The following is a 14,960-nucleotide window of genomic DNA, read 5'->3' as shown; positions in this document are numbered from 1 at the left end:
ATCTAAACATCTTATAATATGTCACAACATAATAATATGATAAAAGATAAAGTAAACGCCATTATAAAAGTGTAAATTATATTAAACAAAAGATTGTTTTTACATAGAGTCATCAAAGCCCTTAGCCACAAGTTGGCTCACCGGGCACCCACTCTTTCACAAATAGAGTACGTAAACACTTTACAAACGAATTGATTCACATAACTTCAAAGCCATCAAGATTCATAACTGATCTTGACATGGATATCCATCTAACGAGTTCGTAACCGACTCGCAAATAAGGTTAACAGCAACCTTGGCATAGAATCAATTCAATATAGCATCATATCAACTCGAATATAAAGCTCCACTACCTAAGATGGATCGACAACATCACAATCAAATCAAAAACATAAACAAGTATGTGGTTTTTGCGAGCCAACTCAAGATTAGTCGTTCTTGAGTTTCAAATTCCCTACTTCGCGATGTCGTCATTATACCTTCGTTTATTTTGATTATGAACTCTTCAAATCTGAAAGATTCAACCAAAATACATATATCAACTTCATTTCAATCTATCATATCAAAAATGAGTCGAAAACAACATAAGATCATCGATCAAACTCATTTCAAACCTCAATCCAACTTCTTCGGTTCAAAGTTGTTGTCTCGAATCGTTGGCCTTCCAAACTCGACTGAAACGAAAGAATAAAATTCCATAACATTCACATCATCAAGATAAGTGTTTCAGCTTAGCTATCGAATAACAACACAATCCAAAAACTCGATTAAACGACGTAGCGATTCAAAATCGGTAACCGACGTAATCCCAAAACCATTTCTAACTTCTAACCAACTCATACATGTATTTCAAATCAATAACCAGCTGATAAATCATTCAAATCCTCATCTCAATAGCTATAAAAATAGATTAACATGCTGGAAGCAAGATCGGATACATGTAACACAAACTCATCAATCCGGTTTCGATATAAAATCGCATAAACGTCGATAAACATAATCGAAAACTCAACATCTGATATCTGCCCTTTATTGATTTCGAAATCCATATAACACAACATAAAACTTACACGAGATCGAAGCCCTCGTCGTAAGGATTCCAGAACAATTTACGGAATCGAAATCGGACAACCGGTTCAAAAGTTACGGAAAATTGAAACTCAAAGTTTCAAAGGAAAAATAAAGAGGAACGGGCTCTGTTCTTGGTTTCTGAATTGAGAAATAATTACACATGCACATGCTGAGTCTTACAATTAAAATCTGATAACTTTAGCCAAAATTGCACTTTGGCCCCTCAATTCTTCAATAATTGCAATTCGGTCCTCGGCCCTTATTTTAATTAAATTTCAATCCTAAATAATTTAAGAATATTAGAATTTAAATTGAAACTCTAAATATTCCCAAATTAAATATACTCGGATTAAAATCAAATTAAATTCAGATTAATTTCTAATTAATCCCGGGCCTTACATTTCTCCCCCACTAAGACATGAGTTCGTCCTCGAATTCATAAACAGTATAGATATGCAGACTGCATGCTCATAAGAATAAAGAATAACTGAAAACAGAATAAGAACTCACATCAGTGGAATAGATAAGGAAATCGTTGCTTCATATCTTCTTCGACTTCCCACGTCGCTTCTTCAACTCCGTGTCGACTCCATTGAATCTTCACCAATGGAATAGTCTTTGTTCGGAGTTGCTTTGTCTTTCTATCGAGAACCTGAATAGGTTGCTCGAAGTAGCAAAGAGAATCATCCAACTCAGCTTCATTAGATCGAATCACATGAGATTCATCAGATATATATTTCCTCAGCATCGATACATGAAAGACATCATGTATTCCAGATAAAGACATAGGAAGAGCGAGTCGATAAGCAAGATTGCCTATCTTCTCAAGAATCTCATACGGCCCAATATACCTCAGAGATAATTTTCCTCGTTTGCCAAATTGAACTGTGCCCCTGAACGGTGAAATCTTCAGAAACACTCTATCTCCCTGATCAAAAGATAACGGCCGTCGTCGTACATTTGCATATCTCGTCTGTCTATGCTGCGCTGTTCTCATTTTCTGTTGTATCAATTTCACTTTCTCAGTCATTTGTCTGATCATATCTGGCCCTAACTCAGGTACCTCAGACACATCATCCCAATACAAAGGCGATCAACACTTCTTTCCATATAATGCTTCGAATGGTGCCATCTCTATACTCGTCTGATAACTGTTGTTATAAGAAAATTCCACGAGTGGTATAGAACTTTGCCAAAATCAAGTACTACAGCTCTCAGCATATCCTCAAGCATCTGAATAGTTCGTTCAGATTGACCGTCAGTTTGAGGATGGTAAGCAGTACTCAAATGTAAACGCGTACCTAGAGCTTCTTGTAGACTATGCCAAAAGTGTGAAGTAAACCTCGGATCTCGATCAGATACAATAGACTTTGGCACACCGTGTAGTCTTACAAATTCTCGAATATAGAGATCCGCCATTTGATCATGACGATAAGTCATTCGATAAGGAATAAAGCATGCAGATTTCGTCAATCTGTCGATGATCACCCAAACCGCATCTCATCCTCGAGATGATCGTGGCAACTTCGTTACAAAGTCCATGGAAATGTGGTCCCATTTCCATTCAGGAATCGATAAACTCTGTAATAAACCACCTGGTTTCTTTCTTTCAGCTTTCACCTGTTGGCAATTCAAACATTTAGATACAAATTCAGTCACATCCGACTTCATTTGTTTCCACCAGTACTGACTCTTCAAGTCGTTGTACATCTTTCTGCCTCGAGGGTGAACACTATAGCGACTGCAATGAGCTTCTTTCAAAATATTTTGTCTCAAGTATGCAATATTGGGAACAACTATTCGGTCATTCACATACAAGATATCTTCATCACTAACCTTGTACTCAGACTGATGTCCTGATCGAATCATTTCAATCGATTTCTGCACATTCTGATCGGCTTTTTGTGCTTCTTTGATACGAATCAATAACTCTGGCTCAGCACTGATTGCATAAACTCTCATCGGCCTTTTATCTGTCTCAAATAAATATCCAGAACTACAACAATCTTCAATCAAATTAGATACACCTATCGTAGACAAGGATAAAACACATATCTTTCTACTTAGGGCATCCACTGCTGCATTAGATTTTCCCGGATAGTATTTGATTTCACAATCAAAATCCTTCAACAAATCAAGCCATCGTTGTTTTCTCATATTCAATTCAGATTGTGAGAACAGATACTTCATACTTTTGTGATCAGAAAAGATTTCAAACTTCTCGTCATATAAGTAATGTCTCCAGATTTTCAATGCAAAGACGATTGCAGCTAATTCAAGATCATGAATCAGATACCTGACTTCATGTGGTTTCAGTTGTCGAGAAGCATAAGCGACAACATGTCATTTCTGCATTAAAATACATCCCAAACCCTGGTGAGAAGCATCACAATAAACAACAAAATCACCAGTACCTGTAGGGATTATTAGAACAGGCGTTGTAGTCAATCTCTTCTTTAGCTCGATAAAACTCCTTTCACAAGCCTCAGACCAAAGAAATGGTGCATTCTTCTGTGTAAGCTGTGTAATAGGCTTCGCTATCGATGAAAAATCTCGAATGAAACGACGGTAATAACCTGCCAAGCCCATAAAACTTCGAATTTCTAGCACAGATGTCGGTCTCTGCCAACTAGTCACAGCTTCAACCTTACTCGGATCCACTGAAATGCCATCTCCTGAAATTACATGACCAAGAAAAACAACTCTCTGCAACCAAAACTCACATTTGGATAACTTGGCATACAATTTCTCTTCTCTTAATATTCTCAATACAGTTCGGAGATGATCAGCATGTTCACACAGATTCTTAGAGTATATCAAAATATCATCGATAAAGATAATCACAAAATCATCTAAATATCTTTGAAATACTCTATTCATCAATCCCATAAAAACTGCCGGTGCATTCATTAGACCAAAAGGCATGACTATGAATTCGTAATGGCCATACCTGGTTCTAAATGCAGTCTTAGGAATATCTTCGTCTCTAACCCTCAGTTGATGATATTCAGATCGTAAGTCAATCTTTGAATATACTGACGATCCCTGCAATTGATCAAATAAATCATCGATACAAGGTAAAGGATATCGATTCTTTACCATTGCTTTGTTCAATTGCCGGTAGTCAATACATAACCTCATCAATCCGTCCTTCTTTCTAACAAATAAAACCGGAGCACCCCATGGGGATACACTCGGTCTAATATATCCTTTGGCCAACAAATCTTCAAGGTGGTCCTTCAATTCTTTCAGTTCAATTGGTGCCATTCGGTAAGGTGCTTTCGATATCGATCGGCTGGGTACCTGGCATCAATTCAATACCGAAATCTACCTCTCTGTATGGTGGCAATCCTGGAATCTCATCAGGGAATACATCTGAAAACTCGCTCACCACCGGTATATCAGTCAATGTCGGACTAGTCTTCAGTATATCGACTGCATAAATAAGGAATCCTTCCGCCCCTTTCTGTAACAATTCAGTCATAGAAAGAACAGTTATCAAAGGAATTCTGGCTCGTGATCCCTTACCATAGAATTTTCACTCATCAGTCATATCTGGTCTGAACTTCACAATCTTCTGAAAATAGTCCACTGTTGCTCTGTACTTGGTTAGCATATCGATACCGATTATGCGATCAAAATCAGATAAACCAAGAACGATACAGTCAAGCTCAACTTCATTACCTTCGTACTGTAGTACACAATTTTTAACAGACTTCACTGATACTATACATTTTCCCAACGGTGAAGATATAGACACTACAGTAGATAATGACTCAACAGGCAATGAATACAACGTAACAAATTGTTCAGATATGAAGGTATGCGACGCACCAGTATCGAATAAGACATAAGCAGGATAACCAAAAAGAAAACAGTTACCTGCAATCACATCGTCCGGTGCTGCTTGTGCTTGCTCCTCTGTCAATGCAAACACTCGTGCTTGTTGCCTGGGAGGTTGATTCACTGTCTGACCTCCTCCTCTACTCGGTGCTGTAGGCTGTGGTTGAAAAGAGTGAACATAAGATGTAGATTGACCCACCGGTCTCGATGATCCAGTACCCTGTACACCCTCAGATCCTCGTTGTGGACATACCCTCGCAAAGTGTCCCATCTTGTGGCAAATGTGGCAGCTTCCAAATACACCTCGGCATTGTTCATTGGTATGGCGACCACCACACTTGGTGCAATACACATCAGACCTCTGTCCAGCTCTAGACTGTTGAGAACTACTTGAACTCGAAGAGCTACTACCACCAGATCTCTTGAATTGTTTGCTCTTGCCCTTGAAGAAACTTTTCTTTCCACTACTGCTACCTCCAGCTTCAAATCGAGGTGGCGGTGGAATCTGTGGCTGTTCTTGGGACTGTCTCACTAGTTGTGGCACAAACTGTGCTCCTCGTTGTTTCAGTATCCCTGCTTCTGCACCCTTTGCTCGATTCAGAGCATCAGCAAAGGTATTCGGTCTTCCCGAATTCACAAGTGTAAACACATCAGGGTTCAAGCCATTGATGAATTGATCGGCTTGAGCTTCATCATTAACAGCGATATGTGGAGCAAACTTCAACAAGCTAGTGAATTTGGCAACATATTCTTCGATATTTAACTGCCCTCGTTGCAGACTTGCAAACTCTGCTCCTTTGTCCTTATGATAAGACACAGGAAAGAAATGTTGATAGAAAGCAGTTCAAAATACAGACCAGGTAATAACAGTACCTTGGTTTTCCAATGCTTTTTTCGTCGCTATCCACCAACTCTTGGCAAGGCCATGCAGTTGATGAATCACCAGTTTCACACGACGATCATCTGAATAATCAATAGACTCGAATAACTGCTCAATATCTTCCAACCAGTTCTCGCACTCTATAGCATTCTCAGTTCCTTGCAACTTCGGTGGTTGGAATGACTGGAATCGTTTCAGAAGTTTTTCCATCGGATTAGCATCACTAAACTCATCAGTAGAAGTACTACCCAGTCCATGTTCAGACACTGTCACTGGGACCTGTGCAGCATTTGTTTGTTCAGGCTGATTCGTAGCCAACGTCTGTCTAACTCTCGGTGCTGGTCGTGGAGGCATATCTGATAATCAAACAAATTAGTGTACAGTTCAATCTCAATTACAACAAGTCTGTTGCAGTCCACATTGCCTTCATAAAAGATCGAGTTTCGATTCATCCTCAAAATACATGCTAGTACTTCAATCAAATAACCACATAACATGTAATTCAAACCATTGTATAGCATATTCTTCGCAAATTATAACAGCATCATGTGACAATTTAATATCTGTAATCAATAAATCATATACCATACAATTATGAAAGCAATAAATAAATCAGAATAGAAGACTCGATCTACCCCGCTCATCTAATCTCAGTCCAAGAAACTTATCGCTCTGATACCACCTGTTGTGGGGACCTCGGGTTGCTAATCTCATCTTAGGGCAATTAATGAACAATTAACATTCATTAAACATCAATTAAGAAACCAAGAGCAAAGTAAAAAAAATTATTTTTTTTTAAATATTCAGTGTCTCGCTCGATCGGTGAAAAACACCCGATCGAGCGAGCACAATTGCTCAGCTCTCGGATGGAACCCAATTTGGCCTCGCTCAATCCGTCAACTTCTGCGGATCGAGCGAGCCAAAAACTCAAAAGTTCTGTTTGCAAAATACAGGGCTCGCTCAATCCGTCAACTTCTGCAGATCGAGCGGGCTCCAAATTCCAGAAATTCTGCAGAAGAGTTTTTGCTGTCAAACTCAATACACAATCAAATCTCATCATCATAATCAATGCAAAACATGGTTTAAAAGATCTGGAACTTGCAACTACATACAAACAAGGTCTGAAGCATTTATACATGCATTTTATTACATCAAACAAGTATTCCAAAACCAACATAACTAAGGTTTAGTGCTTCTAAAGTTCAAGACACCATCTACAACCCAAGTCCTCACGTGCTAGACTCTCTCCCAGCTGTCAATGACGTCGATGACTAGCTCCTGCCCCATCTGTTGTCATGCACACATACAAAACAAGACAACAGCCGGATAAACTCCGGTGATAAACAATTCTCAGTATAACCAACATATAGAAAGCGTTAAATAAATCATCTTGACTCTATTTAAACTCGACTCAACAAATAGAGTACGTAAACGCTTTACAAACGAATTGATTCACATAACTTCAAAGCCATCAAGATTCATAACTGATCTTGACATGGATATCCATCTAACGAGTTCGTAACCAACTCGCAAATAAGGTTAACAGCAACCTTGGCATAGAATCAATTAAATATAGCATCATATCAACTCGAATATAAAGATACACTACCTGAGATGGATCGACAACATCACAATCAAATCAAAAACATAAACAAGTATGTGGTTTTTGCGAGCCAACTCAAGATTAGTCATTCTTGAGTTTCAAAGTCCCTACTTTGCGATGTCGTCATTATACCTTCGTTTATTTTGATTCTGAACTCTTCAAATCTGAAAGATACAACCAAAATACATATATCAACTTCATTTCAATCTATCATATCAAAAATGAGTCGAAAACAACATAAGATCATCGATCAAACTCATTTCAAACCTCAATCCAACTTCTTCGGTTCAAAGTTGTTGTCTCGAGTCGTTGGCCTTCCAAACTCGACTGAAACGAAAGAATAAAATTCCATAACATTCAATAATCAAGATAAGTGTTTCAGCTTAGCTATCTAATAACAAAATAGTCCAAAAACTCGATTAAACGGCGTAGCGATTCAAAATCGGTAACCGACGTAATCCCGAAACCATTTCTAACTTCTAACCAACTCATACATGTATTTCAAATCAATAACCAGCTGATAAATCATTCAAATTCATATCTCAATAGCTATAAAAATTGATTAACATGCTGGAAGCAAGATTGGATACATGTAACACAAAATCATCAATCCGGTTTCGATATAAAATCGCATAAACGTCGATAAACATAATCGAAAACTCAACATCTGATATCTGCCCTTTATTGATTTCAAAATCCATATAACACAACATAAAACTTACACAAGATCGAAGCCCTCGTCGTAAGGATTCCAGAACAATTTACGGAATCGAAATCGGACAACCGGTTCAAAAGTTACGGCAAATTGAAACTCAAAGTTTCAAAGGAAAAATAAAGAGGAACGGGCTCTGTTCTTGATTTCTGAATTGAGAAAGAATTACACGTGCACATGCTGAGTCTTACAATTAAAATCTGATAACTTTAGCCAAAATTGCACTTTGGCCCCTCAATTCTTCAATAATTGGAATTCGGTTCTCGGCCCTTATTTTAATTCAATTTCAATCCTAAATAATTTAAGAATATTAGAATTTAAATCGAAACTCTAAATATTCCCAAATTAAATATACTCGGATTAAAATCAAATTAAATTCGGATTAATTTCTAATTAATCCCGGGCCTTACATTGTACCTCATAGTACTAATATACGTGTAGGCTCAAATGGGCAACTAAAGATAAAAATTTTCAATAAAAATTAGGCCCAAAAATTCCAAATAATGCCTCAATCATATCTATGTTTGTATGTCTCAAAAATCAGATTCAAACATTAATCAAAGAGTATATAGGAAATTGTTCATCCAATCGGTTCCATTTTCTCAAAAATATTTGTCAGATAGGTAGACAATCATGGATTTCAGTTACAGCACAAATTAATTTTTTTTTTCATCAGCCATGCATCCAATTATTTCTCGACTTCTTTTCAACTCAACTCACTTAAACAACAAATAAAGTCAACAAAAATTTTATCTATGAAGCACAATACAATGCAACTAATCAACCAACCAACTAAATCAAACACTGATTTACCCCCCAAACTTAATATAATCATTGTCCATAATGATTAAATGCATGAAAATAGCAAGGGACTCGTACCTTAGCACCGAGCATCAGTACTCGATGTCATCGTCAGAATCTTCATTAACTCACATCAGCATGCATGCCATTCTGATGGAGGAGTAAGATATAGCACACTCATAACAGGGTAGTCTTTAACAAGAGTGACATTAAAATCATGCATATACTTCAAGTGTTCCCACATCATCTTCCAATGCTTATGCATTCACCATTCCATAGGATCAGACTCATCCAAACTTTGAGAGGGAGACAGAGACTTGTGAAGAGTAGCTATTGTGCATTGTGTGAAGCCTGCAGAAGCACTATCCCTTAAGAGATGGCGCGGTTGAGAAGATTTGTTGCGCATGGAGAAGCTGGAATGCGCTGTTGGTGAAGGTGTTTTCTGCGCTATGGAATGAACCTTGGAGAAGCTGTCATGACAGCATGATTCGCACATGGGTGGATTTTTGCAGCTGTTGGAAAGCTGGTTGCTTGAGCGTTTATGTAGAATGCTGCGCTAATGAGGATTGGGAAAGCGCATTTGCACTCCAAACTGCGCAAACAAGGTGGGGCATGCGCGATTGCGCTTAATGCCATGCTGTAAGATGTTGGTTTGCGCAAGAATTCCTAGCTGGTTAGGCTGCGCGATTGCGCTTAAGGGCACGCAGATGAGGTCTTGTTAGTGCAAGGAAGAGGTGAGATTGCGCGTTAGCGCTATGTCATGCGCAGATGGGATTGTTTGCGCAAGGTAGTGGGGCTGAGGAGCAGCGCGGATGAGTTTGTTTGTGCATGAATGCACGCTGTTGGGCTTGCTTTGTTTGCGCTGATCTTGCGCACTTTAGATGCGCGATTGCGCTTTAGTGCAGTGCGGTTGGGAAGTCTCAAGGCTCAGAGGAGATGCGGGCGCGGGATAGTTAAGAGCGAGCGCGCACAAGGTTCTGCCCTGGTTTCTAAAATCCTGAAACAAATTCAACAATTTTAATATATCAGGCCTCCAAAATTCTCAACAATGCATTTAAAAAACAAAAATTAACTAAAGAACAAAAACAAAATTAAAGCAGAAATTGAATAAAAATAGAAACGAAATAAAAATAAAATAAAACAAAAATTTTTGGTTGCCTCCCAAAAAGCGCTTGGTTTAGAGTCGTCAACCCTACTTTCACTGGTGTTAAGTCTTCCCCTTTTCTTTTACTCGCCAAATAAATTCCACGAACCGCCATTTAAATTTTGCTCTCTTTTTCGTGGCCTTCTTCGTTGGTAAATTCCGTGCTTCCTGCTTCTCAACCGGCTCAATCAAGCACAATTCCTCGATGGGTGGATTAAGTGTCTTCATGAATAATTTAAAAATCACTCGTTTGCACTCCACGCCCATCGATAATTCTCCATTCTTCACTTCAATTTTGGCATCCGCCGTAGCTAAAAATGGTCTCCCAAAAATCAGTGGATCACCATGATCCGCTTCGATGTCCAATATCCCAAAATCCGCTGGGAAGATGAATTTATCCAGCTTGACTAGAACATTTTCAACAATGCCAAGTGGATATGTGATGCTTCTATCCGCTAATTGCAATGGAATCATAGTCGATTTCAACTTTCCCAACTTCAAGGCCCTGTAAATAGACAACGGCATTAAATTAATACTGGCCCCTAAATCACATAGTGCAGTAGTAAAATGAGAACCACCAATAGAACAAGGAATATTAAAACTTCCTGGTTCTTTCAGCTTTTGTGGCAACTTCTTTTGTAGCACCGTACTGCACTCTTCAGTTAAATTCACCACCTCTTTCTCTAGCAGTCTTCTTTTCTTGGACATCATCTCCTTGATGAACTTTTCATAATTTGGCATTTGCTCCAAAGTATCAGCAAAGGGGATGTTGATATGAATCTTCTTAAAAATCTCCAAAAATTTGGAGAACTGCTCATCTAAAGCTTTCTTCTTGAACCTCTGAGGATATGGCAGTGGAGGCTTGTATATCGGTTTCGGCTCAGTTTCAGGCTCCTTCTCCTCGACTTTTTCCTCAAATTTATTCTCTTCAACAGCAGGTTCTTGGACACCAACTTCTTTTCCACTCCTCAACTCTATGGACTTACACTGTTCTATGGGATTCAACTCAGTATTGCTTGGGTATTGGCCGCAATTATTATATTTCAGTGCGTTTGCCAACTGCCCTGTGAGACCTCATTTCTAATCAACTAATATCGAACAACAATCGATAAGTAAACAAGAAACCAAGATTAGAAGCAACCAATTATATTTAATTTTTTTTAAAGAAGGCTTGCGCGCCCGCGCTGACATCAGCGCGCCCGCGCCTAAGCTTCGCTAAAACCAGCGTGCCCGTGCTCTAAGTAAGAGCGCCCGCGCCCTTACCTCGCAAAGAGGCCGTGCACCCGCGCCGTCCTCTCGCCCAGAAAAGTTAAGGCACCGAAATAAACTCAACAAAACCTAAACACTTGCATTAAAAGTATTTGACATGTCAATAACAATACAAGTAAGGTTTAGGGAAGAGAAACATTCAATTCTGTAGTACCTACATCGATTCTTGCTTACAAAACAAATACGAGAAGTTCGAATGACTAAACATGTTCGCAAAACATAACTAGTTTGACATGCTGATTCGACTTCTAAACGAGTCTCACTTCTATCTCTTGCTCTTGACTCTAACCAGGTCTATGCTGACTTGATCCTGCCCTTCCTGTTGCCAAGTACACATACAAAATAAAGCAACAGCCGGATAAACCGGTGAGAATGATAATCCCAGTAAAAGCAACATATCATGTAATACAACAATGAACATGCTTTCAAGACAACAACACAATCAATAACAACGTAATAAAATGCATGTCTTTAAACCGGGATATCAAATCTGATAAACGAAGGATTGCTGCTGAGCTTTTGGGATCCCGAGGATGAGATCATGTGACGACTCACCGACTCTCCCAATCGAGGTGGTGCCACATATCTCACTCCTCTAGACTTTGAGCAACCACAATGATTATGCTAGCACTAGGCGATACGACTACGACCTAGGTCACTCAATCATAGTTCCCAAATGTCCAAATAAAAAGGGCGGTTCTGCCCGCTGAATAAACGTAGGCTCAAGATGAATTCATAACAGAAACATAAAACATAAGTCACATAGTCAAAAGCAAAATCAATCAACAAGACACAAGTTCCTCATGCTAGAACAAGTGTAGATGCAATATCTGATTTGAAAGGGAAACTCGAGAACCAACTGTCCCGAGTATGCTATCCCGCTACGATGACTGATTTTACCTTTCAATATCGTAGATCCAACTCCGTACAAGCTACAACAAAATATTGTATCAATGTCGTGACCCTTACCTGGATCACCTACTAAACAGAACTTAGGCATGCAATTAACTTAATCAAACAGATATCAGAATAAACTTGCGGAAACCAAAAGCATTATACAATCCCAAGTAAAGGAATCTGTAAATACCCAAATATTATACAACCAGATCGAACAACTGAATCAAACTAACAACAGAATAAAACCTAGGCGAAGCTCCAGCTGGCCAACAACTGCCTAGCCCCTCTTGGATCCACCCGCCTCGTCCAATCGCAAACCTGCCCCATGGAATAGGGTGTCCAGAAACACAGAGTTCGAGAAGTGAGCATAAAACGCTCAGTACGAGAGTATGAGTATACATGCATGCAAAATGAACTCCCTATAAACTCGAGATCAAGGATCAGATAACAGAGACAGATCGGGCCCTGGTATTGTAACGCCCCACTGTATCAAGACGGGTCTTTTCAGCGTGCTTATGTCCTCACTCACACGCACCCTGGAAAACTTTCTAGGGGTCACCCATCCTATAATTGCTCCAAGTCAAGCACGCTTAACTTTGGAGTTCTTATGTGATGAGCTCCCAAAAAGAAGATGCGCCTTCTTGATATGAGCAGTACATATGAAATCTTTTAAACCCTCCTCAACTATGTAGTCCCATACCTACACAGTCTCAGAATCCCCTCTCATTCCGGCACAGGATCGGTTCATTCATGTCTCCCTCCGCCTAGAAGCCTACCAGGAGCCGCTCATTGTCCGTGCAACCTCTTGGCACCGGCGATCACTCCCTGCCTCCTCAGCCCCGGGCGTCACATGCCCACCAGCTTCCGCTTGGTTCGTCCCCGAACTATAACGTACTAAGAGAGGTCGGCTCTGATACCATTTGTAACGCCCCACTGTATCAAGACGGGTCTTTTTAGCGTGCTTATGTCCTCACTCACACGCACCCTGGAAAACTTCCCAGGGGTCACCCATCCTATAATTACTCCAAGTCAAGCACGCTTAATTTTGGAGTTCTTATGTGATGAACTCCCGAAAAAAAGATGCACCTTCTTGATATGAGCAGTACATATGAAATCTTTTAAACCCTCCTCAACTATGTAGTCCCATACCTACACAGTCTCAGAATCCCCTCTCATTCCGGAACGGGATCGGTTCATTCATGTATCCCTCCGCCTAGAAGCCTACCAGGAGCCGCTCATTGTCCGTGCAACCTCTTGGCACCAGCGATCACTCCATGCCTCCTCAGCCCCGGGCGTCACATGTATGTAGCACGTTGTGCCGTCGCTTCAGGAGGTGGCTCCCATACCATACCAGTGGATATGCCGGACCCAAATCGATGGAAGTCCAACCACTAACAGGATAGGGAAAAACCCTACTAACAAACATCTCGAAGGAGATAGCTCAGTATGCAAATGAATGCAGCATAAATCAATGACATATAAATCATGTAGTCACATAATACATGCATACTCAGTCAGGATATCTCGAACAGTACTTCCGTACCTCAAATCAGTGCAAGCTCTACCAACTCTAGGTCCACGCCTATAGTCTGCTCTACACTGCCAAATGATACTGCTATCATTAAAGTGCTCTAAAAGCCTTAACTAAGCTATTGCATACTCCTAAATATTTATAGGAAGCAAAAGCTATACCTTCGTCTGTCGTTAGCTCTTTGATGTCGATGCCTCCAGAATTTGTGCACAACTCTGCTATGACTTCCGAACGCCTCAACGACTCCCGGGTCAAGCCTAGGAAGGCTAGAATAACTCGAATACGACTAGAATAGAGAGGAAATCCGGAATTGGCAATTGAAAATGAATTCTCGGTCTTCTATTTATAGACAACGATCGGAGCCTCCGAACCTCGATCGGAACGTCCGATCCTGTCATCGGAGCTTCCGAAGATCCTGATTTGCCACGTGTCAAAATATCACTTGTTTACTTCGGATAGGGGTGATCGAAGCTTCCGATCCTGATCGAAGCTTCCGATCCTGATCGGAGCTTCCGATCCAACCACACGTCATGCCTGACATAATACCATCGGAGCTTCCAATCCTGCATCGGAGCTTCCGATCCTGTTCGGAGCCTCCAAACTCACCTTCGGAGCTTCCGAACTCTTCCCAAGTAATTATGATTAATTCCTTAATTACTGATTTCGGGTACGGGCTACTATATTCTCCCCCACTTAAGATGTTTCGTCACTAGTAGAATTTATGCCTTTTACTTCGCATATTAACTGAATTCGTAGATAGATAAGTACCGAAGTAGATGCACGTGAAGTAATAGGTACCATTTTACTTCGCTTAATAACCGAAGTATTAGGCATGAAATTACCGAAGTAATAGGGTACCATTTTACTTCGCTTAATATTGGACCGGTTCTGAAGTAAAATCATGCCTTTTACTTCAGCATTTACATTATGTGACGAAGTAATAGAACATCTATAACTTCGCCATTTACGTTGACTGACGAATTAAATGCGCGTATTTTACTTCGGCAGTTTTCTTAAGTGACGAAGTAATAGAACATATATGACTTCCGTTGATTCATTAAACGACGAAGTAATAGAACATATATGACTTCGGTATTTACATTGAGTGATGAAGTAAATGCTCTATTTAACTTCAAATGTTATGTAACTTGGCGAAGTAAAAACATGCCCTTACTGCAGCAGTTTCATTAATTGACGAAGTAATAAAGT

This window comes from Henckelia pumila, chromosome 1, assembly GCF_033568475.1.
Source record: "Henckelia pumila isolate YLH828 chromosome 1, ASM3356847v2, whole genome shotgun sequence".
Classification (NCBI taxonomy): Eukaryota; Viridiplantae; Streptophyta; class Magnoliopsida; order Lamiales; family Gesneriaceae; genus Henckelia; species Henckelia pumila.
This window is presented reverse-complemented; position numbering follows the sequence as displayed.